Raw genomic sequence first — 12071 nt, forward strand, 5'->3', positions numbered from 1 at the left:
TTTTTTATATAATTTCGATATTTTGAAATCAATACTTGCCAGAAATTAACCCTTGTGACGGTTTCTTTAAAATGCCAAACAAGGGTATTGAATTTTTTGATTTCAAGGTGGTAACTAAATAACAAAAGAGTTTTATTATTAAACAATAACAAAAAAATTAATTGAACTTTATATGGGAAGAAGTATAAATACTATAACAATACAAATCAACTTATAACAAATTGGATCAAGGAATTTGTATCATTATTATTTATTGATTTCTTAATAAGTTTAATTTTTATAAAAAAAAAACATTCCGCATTATTTGGTTGATATGGTTTGCAACAAAATATTGTTGGTTGTTTGCTTATTTGTTGATTTGTTATGTTTAGTTTAAATTTAACAACTTAATTATTTGTTTTGTTTGATTATTTGATGAACAAATTAATTACCGCATCATAAAAGGCAATAAAATACATAAACAAACACACACAACATATGCACATATGTATGTATGTAAAAGCATCTGCACGAGTTTAATTATTTTGTGAATTTTGTGTGATTTTTCACCCCAGGTGGATGGATGGATGGATGGTTAAATCATCATGTTTATTTTAGTTGTACAAATGTTTACATTTCAAGCTAAATTTATTATTTTATATTCTATTGTCTTTAGGCTTTTACTTCGTTTGTCTTAAATCAAGGTTTCCACATAAAATTAACTATAATTTAGTAAATGTATATGATTTCCTTGATTGGAAAACAAAATTTATTACAAACTAACACGAACATATCCAGAAAAAACTGTAGATTTTTTAAATAACTAGTTCTAGAGTGAGCGTCATCTGAGAACACATAGAATCTTGAATAAAAACCACGAAGTAATGACGTCACATTATGGAGTAACTTATGAATGAAATTTATCGTTCGAGGTTCAAATAACTCAGTTACCAGAACAAAGTTCCTTAGAAGTTTTCAATTAGTCTTCATGAAGTAAGAAAAGTCTGTTATAACATGGCTGCCAAGATATTTGAATCTAATTTCATTTTGCAGCATTTTGTTATCTTCATCAAATTATCTAAATTCGTTTGAATTCCCTCGTTCAATTTTGTATGATTGTACCCGTTACACTTTGTCCTGGTTTTAATCCTTCGTGATGTTTGCTTTACAGTAATTACATTAGCTCATTCATTACCAATTATACCCGAATGTCCTGGTGCACATATTATGTCGAGCTTGGCACTAGTAGATTAATCAGTAATGGCTCTTTTACAGTTTAATACTGCATTAGGAGGTGGGCAACCTTAAATTACACCATGCCAGGCTGTCTGAGAGGACCTTTATTTCCCATGTAGGTGGAGCTCAGAGGTTAATTGTTTGCAATGCGTTACAATCCGTAAGACAGCATTTTGATAGCCTCCAATATTTCTCCACTTATTATCACTCAGCGAAGAAGACCACACTGCAACTAATTGACCACTGACCGTCCAATTGTTTTGTAGGTAGACCAGAAGGTTTCTTTGCCTAAACCCCAAAAGCTGCCAGCAAGCGCTTTGAGGACCTTGCTTCTACTTCGCAGTTTGTGCGTAATTGCAGTGTCATGAGCTAAGGAGATGAATAAAATAGCTGTTTGGGTGGTTTACAGTTGGAATTGGGTGAAAAGTGTTGCTGAATACTCTGCTAGTGATAATTTTTGGTTACGACCAGTGAGAAATTGTATATGTAGCTATTTTATAGATATAGCTATTTACTAGTTCGCATATATCAACAACTTTTTGGACCTTCGCACATAATGATACGGCCGCCCGCGTATTTCACTTTGGCAAATTGCAGGAGTGTGGGGAGTTTAGAGGAGAGGTATAAGGTAAAAAATAGGGGGATAGGATACCACCATGTGTTACTTTTTGTTAAACTCTACGCTTAAACGCTTGTTTCTATACGACTGACGACCACTCAGATACCACTATCCATCTCTTCAAAATGTTGGGCATGGTTGACCGCAGGATGTCCTGGAAGAGTGTGGTATGGTTGAGTTTATCCAACAGCACTAGGAGTGTTCTTTCCCTATAAAATCTGAGTGGTTATGGTGGTGGTAGCTGGACAACAGGGGAAAAAGGAGAGCCTCAAAAATCATCGCAAATACTGATTAGAGAGAAATCGGACTTCCCTCTGTTCCCTCGTTATTTCCTGTGCCTCATTTCTCGAAGCGAGAAATCGAGTTTTTAACAGGATTATTCAGTTTATTTTCAAAATATAGGGATTAAAATTTAACAAATATTTAAATTTCTTGTGTTCGCCCTGTTTTATACAAGATGATCATAAATTCTCCGACAATTTACAGAATACAGAAACGGGGTACTGGTTTATGTATCGGTATAATTCTACCCTTGTTCCAGGTATTATCAGGCTTCTCATTGAATTAAAAACCACTGTCAAATACTCGACTCTACAATCGCCAAGGAGTTTTAGTTTCAGCATTAGATGGTTTGTTTGCGTTGATGACTTCTGCAACTTCAGAAGAGGTGTAGAGTTGTGGGATGTACGAGACACTTCAGGGTCGATAATGATGATATCGTTAGACTTTCGGTATTCTTGTCTGGTCTATTCGTAATAACCGTAATGGCCGCCTTCTTAATTATTAAAAAGATAAATTAAACTGTGTATTACCAGTTGATGACTACTTTCCCGATACCAGTGGTTAATTCAAAGTCCTTGAACATTCAATGGGAAGCTTTCCAATTTTAAAGCTTTATCTTTAAAACAAGTCATTCGTCAATTTACATCCCCTTCCTTTCATGCTGACAGTAGGCGTTGAGAGTACGGGAACATTTTTCTTCCTGACCAGTACTGACCTGTTGGAATTTTGTACCGTTGCTGTACCTGCATCGTAAACTATATAGCATAGATCGTCCGGATGGCTTCTTCTTGGCTACTTTTTAAGATCGCTGCTCTCTTTACATTTTAGCATAAAATTTGTCTTCCGCAGTCGTAGGATTCTGACCCTTTTTAAAAAGATATGACTTTGTCAGTAAATTGGATTTGTTCTCAGTGTTCTGCTCCTCGGGGAGTTTCATGTTTCGCTTTGCCACAGACTTTGAGAGAGAATCATATATATTATCATCATATACATATGTATAAATTGGGCTTCTTCAAAATTCCCCAAAAAACCGTTTTTTGCAATCCATAGCTTATGTTCTTCTTTCACTAAGAAGCTTACTAACAAAAACGTTGCAACCACTAAGGCCCTGAGGAACAGCGAGGGCAAACTGACCACATCCAGGTTAGAACAACTTTCCAATTCTCCATTACCTACCGGTTGTATGTGCAATGCACTGACCATCTAGTAAGGCAGGATATCTCAAATCTAACTCTCGAATTCGACGAAATATTAAAGTCTGTTTTGGCTTTAAAGGCTAATAAGGTCACCAAGAGGCGGAAATCTACAGTATACTTATTGCCACTAATCGAAAAATTCTGGGATACTCTGGTGAACTGAACTCCCAAAAATGGGAACCTAACGGACTGCCGTAACTGAAGGGGAATAACAATATTTTTCACAATGGACAAGATCATATGGTTTCCAGCCACAAAATTCCTGCAACGACCATATCAATAGCTTGAGGTTGATTGCGGAACAGTCTTTCGAATGGCAATCTCGTTCCAATAAAGGATTAAGATGGGCCCTAAATGGTCGACTAGAATACGATATATGTTTGCTATCACATAGCTACCAGGCATCATGGCATCGAAACTGAAATCATTGGAACTGGAAGCAGCAAAGGCTGGTCTGATGATGAATGCGGCTAAGTAGCATCCATACTAATACGGCTCATTGACGATATTTCATATCGAATATTAAAAGCCAATCAAGCATTCGGTATGTTAAACACAATGTGGAGATCGAACATATTTTCTTTAAACTCAAAAATATTTAAGAATTTTCAACACCTGTGTGAAATCAGTACCGCCACGGGATTTACATCCTGTACAGGTTTTCGTAAATCGGTGTTTGCACAAGATCTTGCAGATATTCTGGCCTGTGGTAATATTAAATAGACAACTCTGGATCAGAACAAATCAAAGTCCAATAACAAATTAAATTCTAATTCACAAAAGGAGATCTATAGGTCATACGATACGGCGTGGCGTTTCCATATTACAAAAGCCGCCTTCGACTGACACCACAAGGAAACATACGAAGTAGAGGTCGTCAACTTGAGATTGAAATAACACAAAGCGGAGATATAGCCGAAAGCATATTACAGATTTAAATGTAGCCAATTTGTGGTAGCTCTTTGTTGCTCATAAGAACCATAGGACATCAAAATAATTGAAGGGATTACTTAAAATCAGAAATGTAATGGAAAATTGGTTCAGAATTTAGGAAAGGGCGCTCTTCTACCGAAAAGAATGATGTATGTTTCATTTTGGGCTCCTTTTAAAAAGTGACCTGGATAGATGGCCTTCGGCAGGGCCCTGGGCTTTTAAACTTTGAGGTATTTCGAATACCAGCTTTGCTAAATTTAGCCTTTTTTGTTAAATGGACTCTTAGAAATCCATGGATTTTATGTCATTTTAGTTATAGACATTGTGACACTATTGAAATTGTCATAACGTACGTGGACATAATGGGTGACATGCCACCCATTATTCAACCATAAGACATATTACAATTTTAACAATGCACAAACAGAAAATATTCGAGATCATTAAGAAATATACATAAAAGTATTGAAATATTTTCTATTGAACTATTCAAGAAGTCAGAGACATCATGTAGTAAAAGGTCAAATGACCTCTGCGTCAAGTAGATTTCAATACTCATAGGTAGTATTTACATTGTATCTTAACAATTCTAAAGCGACTACAATAGACAATTCTTAAGTTATTTATAATAATGACTATTTTTTGCAACTTTTTTCTTTCTTACTTAAAATTAAATCTTATTTTGAAAATCTTATTGTTTGGTTAATAAAAAAATTGTCCAATAATACGACATTGTTTGAACAGGTATTTTAAAAATCTGGTTACAGTGTCAAGTTGTTTTTTGGTTCTACTGCGAGATTATTTACCATTTATGAAATTGAAATACTTAGCGCATTTTGATAAAAACACATTTCCAAAATCAAGCAATCAAAAAAAAAAAAAAAACGTTAATAAACTTTATTGAACAACCAACCAGCAATTGAACTTGTCAATACGAGTACTCAAACGAACAGTATTGACGAAGTACAAAAAGAATAACATTGAATTCGTTTTTTTTTTTCATTCAACAACATCGTCATTACAAGGCGCTTAGAAGTGTTGGCATTGTATCACCATCAGACGAATAAAATTAAAACTAAATTTAACTTATTTATGTTAATGTTGATAATTAAAAAAGTAAATTCTTTAGCCCAAAAAACAAACCTAGACCTGAATGTTTCAAAAACACATGACTATGATTCTAGATCATTTATAATAATATAAATGTTGTTTTAAAAAGTGTTGCAAAAGCATATTATTTTGTTATTATTTATGTTCAATACACACAGAGAAATTTTCGAATCACTTTAAACCAAATAATTAACATTTTATAACTTCTATGGGAAAATTATATTGATTAAATATCATTTCATTATATTAATTAACATTTAACATAGATTTTCACTTAAACCTTAATTTCTTTGCGTGTATTTGACAATAACAACAACAACAACCACTAACTTGTTATCCTCAATATGGATAAAAATTGTGTTAAAATAAAATGTTTGCAATTCAATGTGAACATGATACCGCAGACATATTTACGAAATGGTTTCATGCAATAAAACTAGTAAAAACAATAATAAAAAAATTAATAAATAAAAATATGATGCTACAAACGATGTTTGACTTTTATGACAAAGTATGTCTATAAATATAATTTAATAGTCAAAACAATTATTTATTTACCACTGTTTCAATTATTTCTTAAAACTATTTTATTAAACCAACAAAACATTTACTATTATTGATGTGTTTTTTGTTAAATTTTATTTAAACAAAATGTTTGTTCACACAAAACTAATTATTGCACAATATAAAAACAATTTAGACAAAAAATAATGGGAGTCATAAACATAAACCAAACAAAAAAATGGCCAAAAGTAATTTTTAACAAAAGGTTTAATTTACAGTAAAAGACAAAAAGATTAATTAACTTATTTTTATGGTTATTTATTTGAAAAATTAAAAACTATTGTAAAGATAGCTGGCAAAGTTTTCAATAATTAAAGGGAGATATAGTGCAGTTTGTTGTGCGAGGCTTGTTTGAAAATCTAAGAAGATTCTTGACTATAGTCTATAGTTTTGATAGTAGTATTTACTATAGTCCAGTCTATAGTCCAGTCTATAATCCAGTCTATAGTCCAGTCTATAATCCAGTCTATAATCCAGTCTATAATCCAGTCTATAGTCCTGACTATAGTGCAGTCTATAGTCCTGACTATAGTCCAGTCTATAGTCCTGACTATAGTCCAGACTGTAGTCCAGTCTATAGTCCAGTCTATAGTCCAGTCTATAGTCCTGACTATAGTCCTGACTATAGTCCAGTCTATAGTCCAGTCTATAGTCCAGTCTATAGTCCTGACTATAGTCCAGTCTACAGTCCTGACTATAGTCCAGTCTATAGTCCTGACTATAGTCCAGCCTATAGTCCTGACTATAGTCCAGTCTATATTCCTGACTATAGTCCAGTCTATAGTCCAGTCTATAGTCCAGCCTATAGTCCTGACTATAGTCCAGCCTATAGTCCTGACTATAGTCCAGTCTATAGTCCTGACTATAGTCCAGTCTATAGTCCTGACTATAGTCCAGTCTATAGTCCTGACTATAGTCCAGTCTATAGTCCTGACTATAGTCCAGTCTATAGTTCTGACTATAGTCCAGTCTATAGTCCTGACTATAGTCCAGTCTATAGTCCTGACTATAGTCCAGTCTATAGTCTAGTCTATAGTCTAGACTATAGTCTAGTCTATAGTCCTGACTATAGTACAGCCTATAGTCCTAACTATACTCCAGTCTATATTCCTGATTATAGTCCTGACTATAGTCCAGTCTATAGTCCTAACTATACTCCAGTCTATAGTCCTGAATATAGTCCAGTCTATAGTCCTGACTATGGTCCAGTCTGTAGTTCTGACTATAGTCCAGTCTATAGTAATAACTATAGTCCAGTCTATAGTCCTAACTATAGTCATGACTATAGTCCATTCTATAGTCCTGACTATAGTCTAGTCTATAGCCCTGACTATAGTCCAGTCTATAGCCCTGACTATAGTCCAGTCTTTAGCCCTGACTATAGTCCAGTCTATAGTCCTGACTAGTCCTTTCTATAGTCATGACTACAGTCCTGTGTATTGTCTACAGTCCAATCTATAGTCCTGTCTATAGTCTAGTCTATAATCCTGTCTATAGTCCAGTCTATAGTCCTGTCTATAGTACAGTCTATAGGCATGACTATAGTCCAGTCTATAGTATTGACTATAGTATAGTCTATAGTATTGCCTATGGTGTTGTCTGTAGTCTTGTCTATAGTCTTGACTGTAGTATAGTTATAGTCTTGACTACATTATAGTCTGACTATACTTTAGTCTAGTCTATAGTATTGACTATAGTCTAGTCCATAGTATTTACTATAGTCTAGTCTATAGCCTTGACTATAGTCTAGTCTATTGTATATAGTTTAGTCTATAATCTTGTCTATAGTCTAATCTATAGTCTTGACTTCAGCCAAGTCTATAGTCATGTCCATAGTCTTGACTATAGAATAGACTATAGTTAAGACTATAGACAAAAATATAGACAAGACTATAGTCAAGGCTATAGACTTTGTAAGATCACGTTAACTTTCCTTATGCAATTTCAGATCATATAATTACTACTCTATATTTCGGGATTCTACCTACAATAGTTTCCAACCAGGGACGATTGACTTGGATTCGATCAACATTAGATTAGGTTTAAAATAACGCCAATTTGTCAATGTTATAAGTTGATCATTGACACATTCCGTGACACAGAAAGTGGGAAAGTAGAATTTTGAGAAACTGAGAAACTAGGTCTCAAACTGCTTCTTTGATTGGATGTCCTTCTTCGACATCTGAAAGCATTTATTTTCAGGAACAAGGTTGAATTCTTGGGGGCTATTTGCTGTTTTCTTAATTATTCTCTATTCTTTACTTTCATTGAGTGGAATCACAATGGACCTTAGTGGTCTCCGAGTGGCACCTGTTTGGAGCATAACTCTCTTTAACTTAACCTTTTAAACTCTTTAAACAACCCCCTATTTTAAATAATTTGGGACTTTTGTTTTTTAAACAAAAACCACAACAAAGACTTTCAAACCTGTGAGCTGCAATTGATTCTCCGAAAAATAAAACTTTTAAGAAAACATTTAACCACAACAGACAATAACAACGTCAACACTTCAATGAAGATTATCTTAAGTGATCGCAATAACTAGATGATCATTCCGAAGTCAATAGACAAATTATTTTATGGTGATCTTTTTTTTCTCTTCTACACTTAAAATCATGATCGTTTTTAGGTTTTCAAGACATTGTGCTCATTGGCTGACTGACTGACTGTCTGAATGAATCAATGTTTATGTGCCAGTTTTATTTTGATGACTTGTACCCACGTTCACCCAATTTAAATGTAAGTTTATGAAGACCCAACAGAAAGTCAAAAAATTTACTGTAATACAAAGACGAACAATTAAAACCCTATTAGTTAAGGAAAAATTAAAAAAATATTTGCGTCTATTATTTAAAAATTGCAAAATATATAACTGGAAATGTTTTTAAATTGAAGAAAATAAATAAAATTTCATAGAAACTTTTAAAATTCTTGATATGTTTTATATATTATTCCAGTAATACAAAGACAAAAAAAAAATACATTAATAATTAATTTATATCTTCCATACCCAAGATACGGATTAAATATAAAACGATTTATTGTTAAACCTATTAATTTGCTTCCTGATTCAGAAAAATTTAAATCAAAGTTATTTGCTTTAAAAATAACTGTTTGTCCGTTATATCGGGCCCTCGAACACTAGACATTGAAAAGCAACATATGTTCTTTAATAAGCAACCAGATTTCATAGTATGTACTCTGGAATATTTAAAAATTCGATACTAACGGGTCTAATGTATGTATATGTTTTGAATTCGGTTATTATTCGTGAGTACAGCAGAAATAAGTAAGGATAGAACTTTGGTACGAGGCTTCTAGCCCCATTCTCTAAATAGTGATTGTATTGAACTATAATTGAAAACTTTAAAGAGTTTCAATACTTATGTATATTATTCATAGGGTATTACAAAATTCTCTCATATATACATTTTCGAATTCCATTTTAACTGTCAAAACAATATTAAATTATATAGATCGATATTTTAATATTTATTATTTAAATAAGTTTTAATTAAATGAATTTATGATTCTACAGTAAATGTACCTAAAACCCACAAGTTATATATTTGTATGGCATTGGTTTATCAAATCATGACAGAATAAATTGTACAATAGACACCAGACAGCAGTTAAAAAATAATTTAAAGTGTAACAAGAATATTATAACGACAAAGGGAGTCGTTCATAAATGGTGTTTGTACCTCTAGTCTTATCTGAACTATAAACTGGACGAGTTATTAGAATCCTCGAAGCCATATAATCTGGTATTTTGGGATTTGCTGGCTTGTGGGATTCGTCCCATACTAGCTATTGTCTGAGGTACTTCGTGGTTCTCATAGTGATTGTGGTTGAAATCTAAATCGCAGGTGCACGATAATATTAATAAGTTCGGTGCTGTTGCAGTACAACAGTATTCATCAGAGTAGTGATTGTGCAACTAAATATTGAATGAATCGGCGGTATTTGCAAATCACTTCACCCGCATAATCGGCTGTTTTTTTTTTCTAGAAATGTCTCGGATATTAGAATTGAAGGATGAGTTAAGTTGTGATGTATATACGGTATTACTATTCATGTGTTATCGATTATATTCCCTTCTTTGACATGTTATGTTCAGGGTTTACTCTGTTCAAATCAGATTTAAACATGTAAGTCCACATTTTTGTAGGAATACTACCGACGATTAATACTTGTTCTTCCTACAAAACAACTTGCTTCTTTGAACTTCACATTCAACTAATATATATATATTATAGGGGAGATATATTGAACCATCATTTTAAAACTTAAAATGCTTATAAGAGTTTAGATATTTCCAAATTAATTTGGTTCTAGATGTTTAGGAATCATCGTAAAATCAAGCATTCTTAATTTTTACTTTCTATTATCAGTGAGTCGGTCAAGCTAACAATAATTACCCCCAAGTATCTCCAATATCACCATTTCTAGGAATGCATATCCACTGCATAGCCCACTATCGGACCTATTGTGAGCTCATTTTCATGGATTGTTGGTAAAAACAAAAACCTTATTTAGTGATCAATGAAAGTATTATCGCCAGATGTTCAGAAACAAAGTTTCCTGGATGTGATTCCTAAGAATCAGCGATCAGTGTTCGTGAATAATATCGATCCCCGAAAAATATCACTCCCAAGATATTTCAATCTAATTTCGACAAAAGCCTGACAATGACAACACATGCTTTACTTTCATCTGAATCCGCACTTCCAATTATGTATAGATGTGCCTGTAGTCATCAGCATCCATCTGCTCTTGTTAGGGTCACCCCATAGGACCAAGCATTTTACCAATTTTCTCGCCTATATTTTAAATTCGGTCCTCGTTGCGTCAAATGGTTTTGCATTAGTGAAGTTAACTATCTCGAGTGCCCTTCCCTTTAAAGCAAGTAAATTCACTCTTTCGTTGCCGACTACTCTCGGGTGGCCTAGACCCATACGACACAAAACGTTATTGTGTGAGAGGATCTGGGCTTTTATGGAAGCAATGACCAATATTAGACCGATCATCATAAAATCCCGTAAGTTTACAAGAATAGGCAGATGGGACAATCGTTAAATCGTAGGTGATCATGACTTTATTGACGGCCTACCGCTTTTAAGCCGCAAACGCATGATTCGTGATAAACTCCACTAATTATCGCAACACAAGCGGTCAATTGAGGTTACCTCTAGACTAGCAAAGATCATATGACCATCATACGATTCACAAGCCCTACTTCAGTTTACGAGAACAGAAATCTACAGAACTTAATTGCAGTGGTGACTGGCCTCTGGCCTTTTGGGCTCTATGCTAGAAGACTGAACTTATCCAGCAATATATTCTGCATTAGCTGTCAAGACGAAGAGGAAGAATATATTATTACTCACTTCCTCGGTCAGTGCCCTGCGAAAAGGAAGAATATATTATTACTCACTTCCTCGGTAAGTGTCCTGCCCTAGCTGGGCAAAGATTAAATCTGCTAGGAGCCTATTTCCTGCAAGATTTAAAAGATCTACACGAGACTGAAAGATAGAATTCTTTATTCTTGTGACAAATGGTTTGCATAGGAATCCAGAGTAATTGGATCGAAGTATACTAATACGCTGATCGCTTTCTCTTTTACAGGTATCACAAAGGCAACGACGTCATGGGTCCAACATCGTCCCCAGCCCACATGGAACCTGCTATCCTAACATGAAAACTGTAAATAAGTGCTACAGATTTAAGTATAATGACGATTAAATTTTAGTTATTCTGGCTTATAACTATGTAGTTCCCTTACTATTATTATTAATTTCAGGAGAGAAAATAAATGTGTATGAATTAATCTCTGTCACTCTATAATATTAATAGATAAACAGAGTTTAATTCTGTTGGTGGTATTTAAACGGAGTGTGAATAAACAGCGAATTGTTGTTAACAAACACTAATACAATAATTACCGCGCGCAAATACTTACACAACCGACATGATGATCATGAACAACATCAACAGTTACGATGTAGCAGTCTACCACCAACAACTAAGATCTGTTGTCTGGGGGTTGTAAGTAAATGCAAAAAAAAAAAAAAAACTGTGTGCTGGTGATGGTGTGGAGACCCAACAGCTCATCAGCATCGTTTGCATTGTTTTACTGTATTGGCTTCCGT

This window comes from Lucilia sericata, unplaced genomic scaffold, assembly GCF_015586225.1.
Source record: "Lucilia sericata isolate MDLA Ls3-8-SP2 unplaced genomic scaffold, ASM1558622v1 Contig000244F_arrow, whole genome shotgun sequence".
In the NCBI taxonomy this organism is placed as follows: domain Eukaryota; kingdom Metazoa; phylum Arthropoda; class Insecta; order Diptera; family Calliphoridae; genus Lucilia; species Lucilia sericata.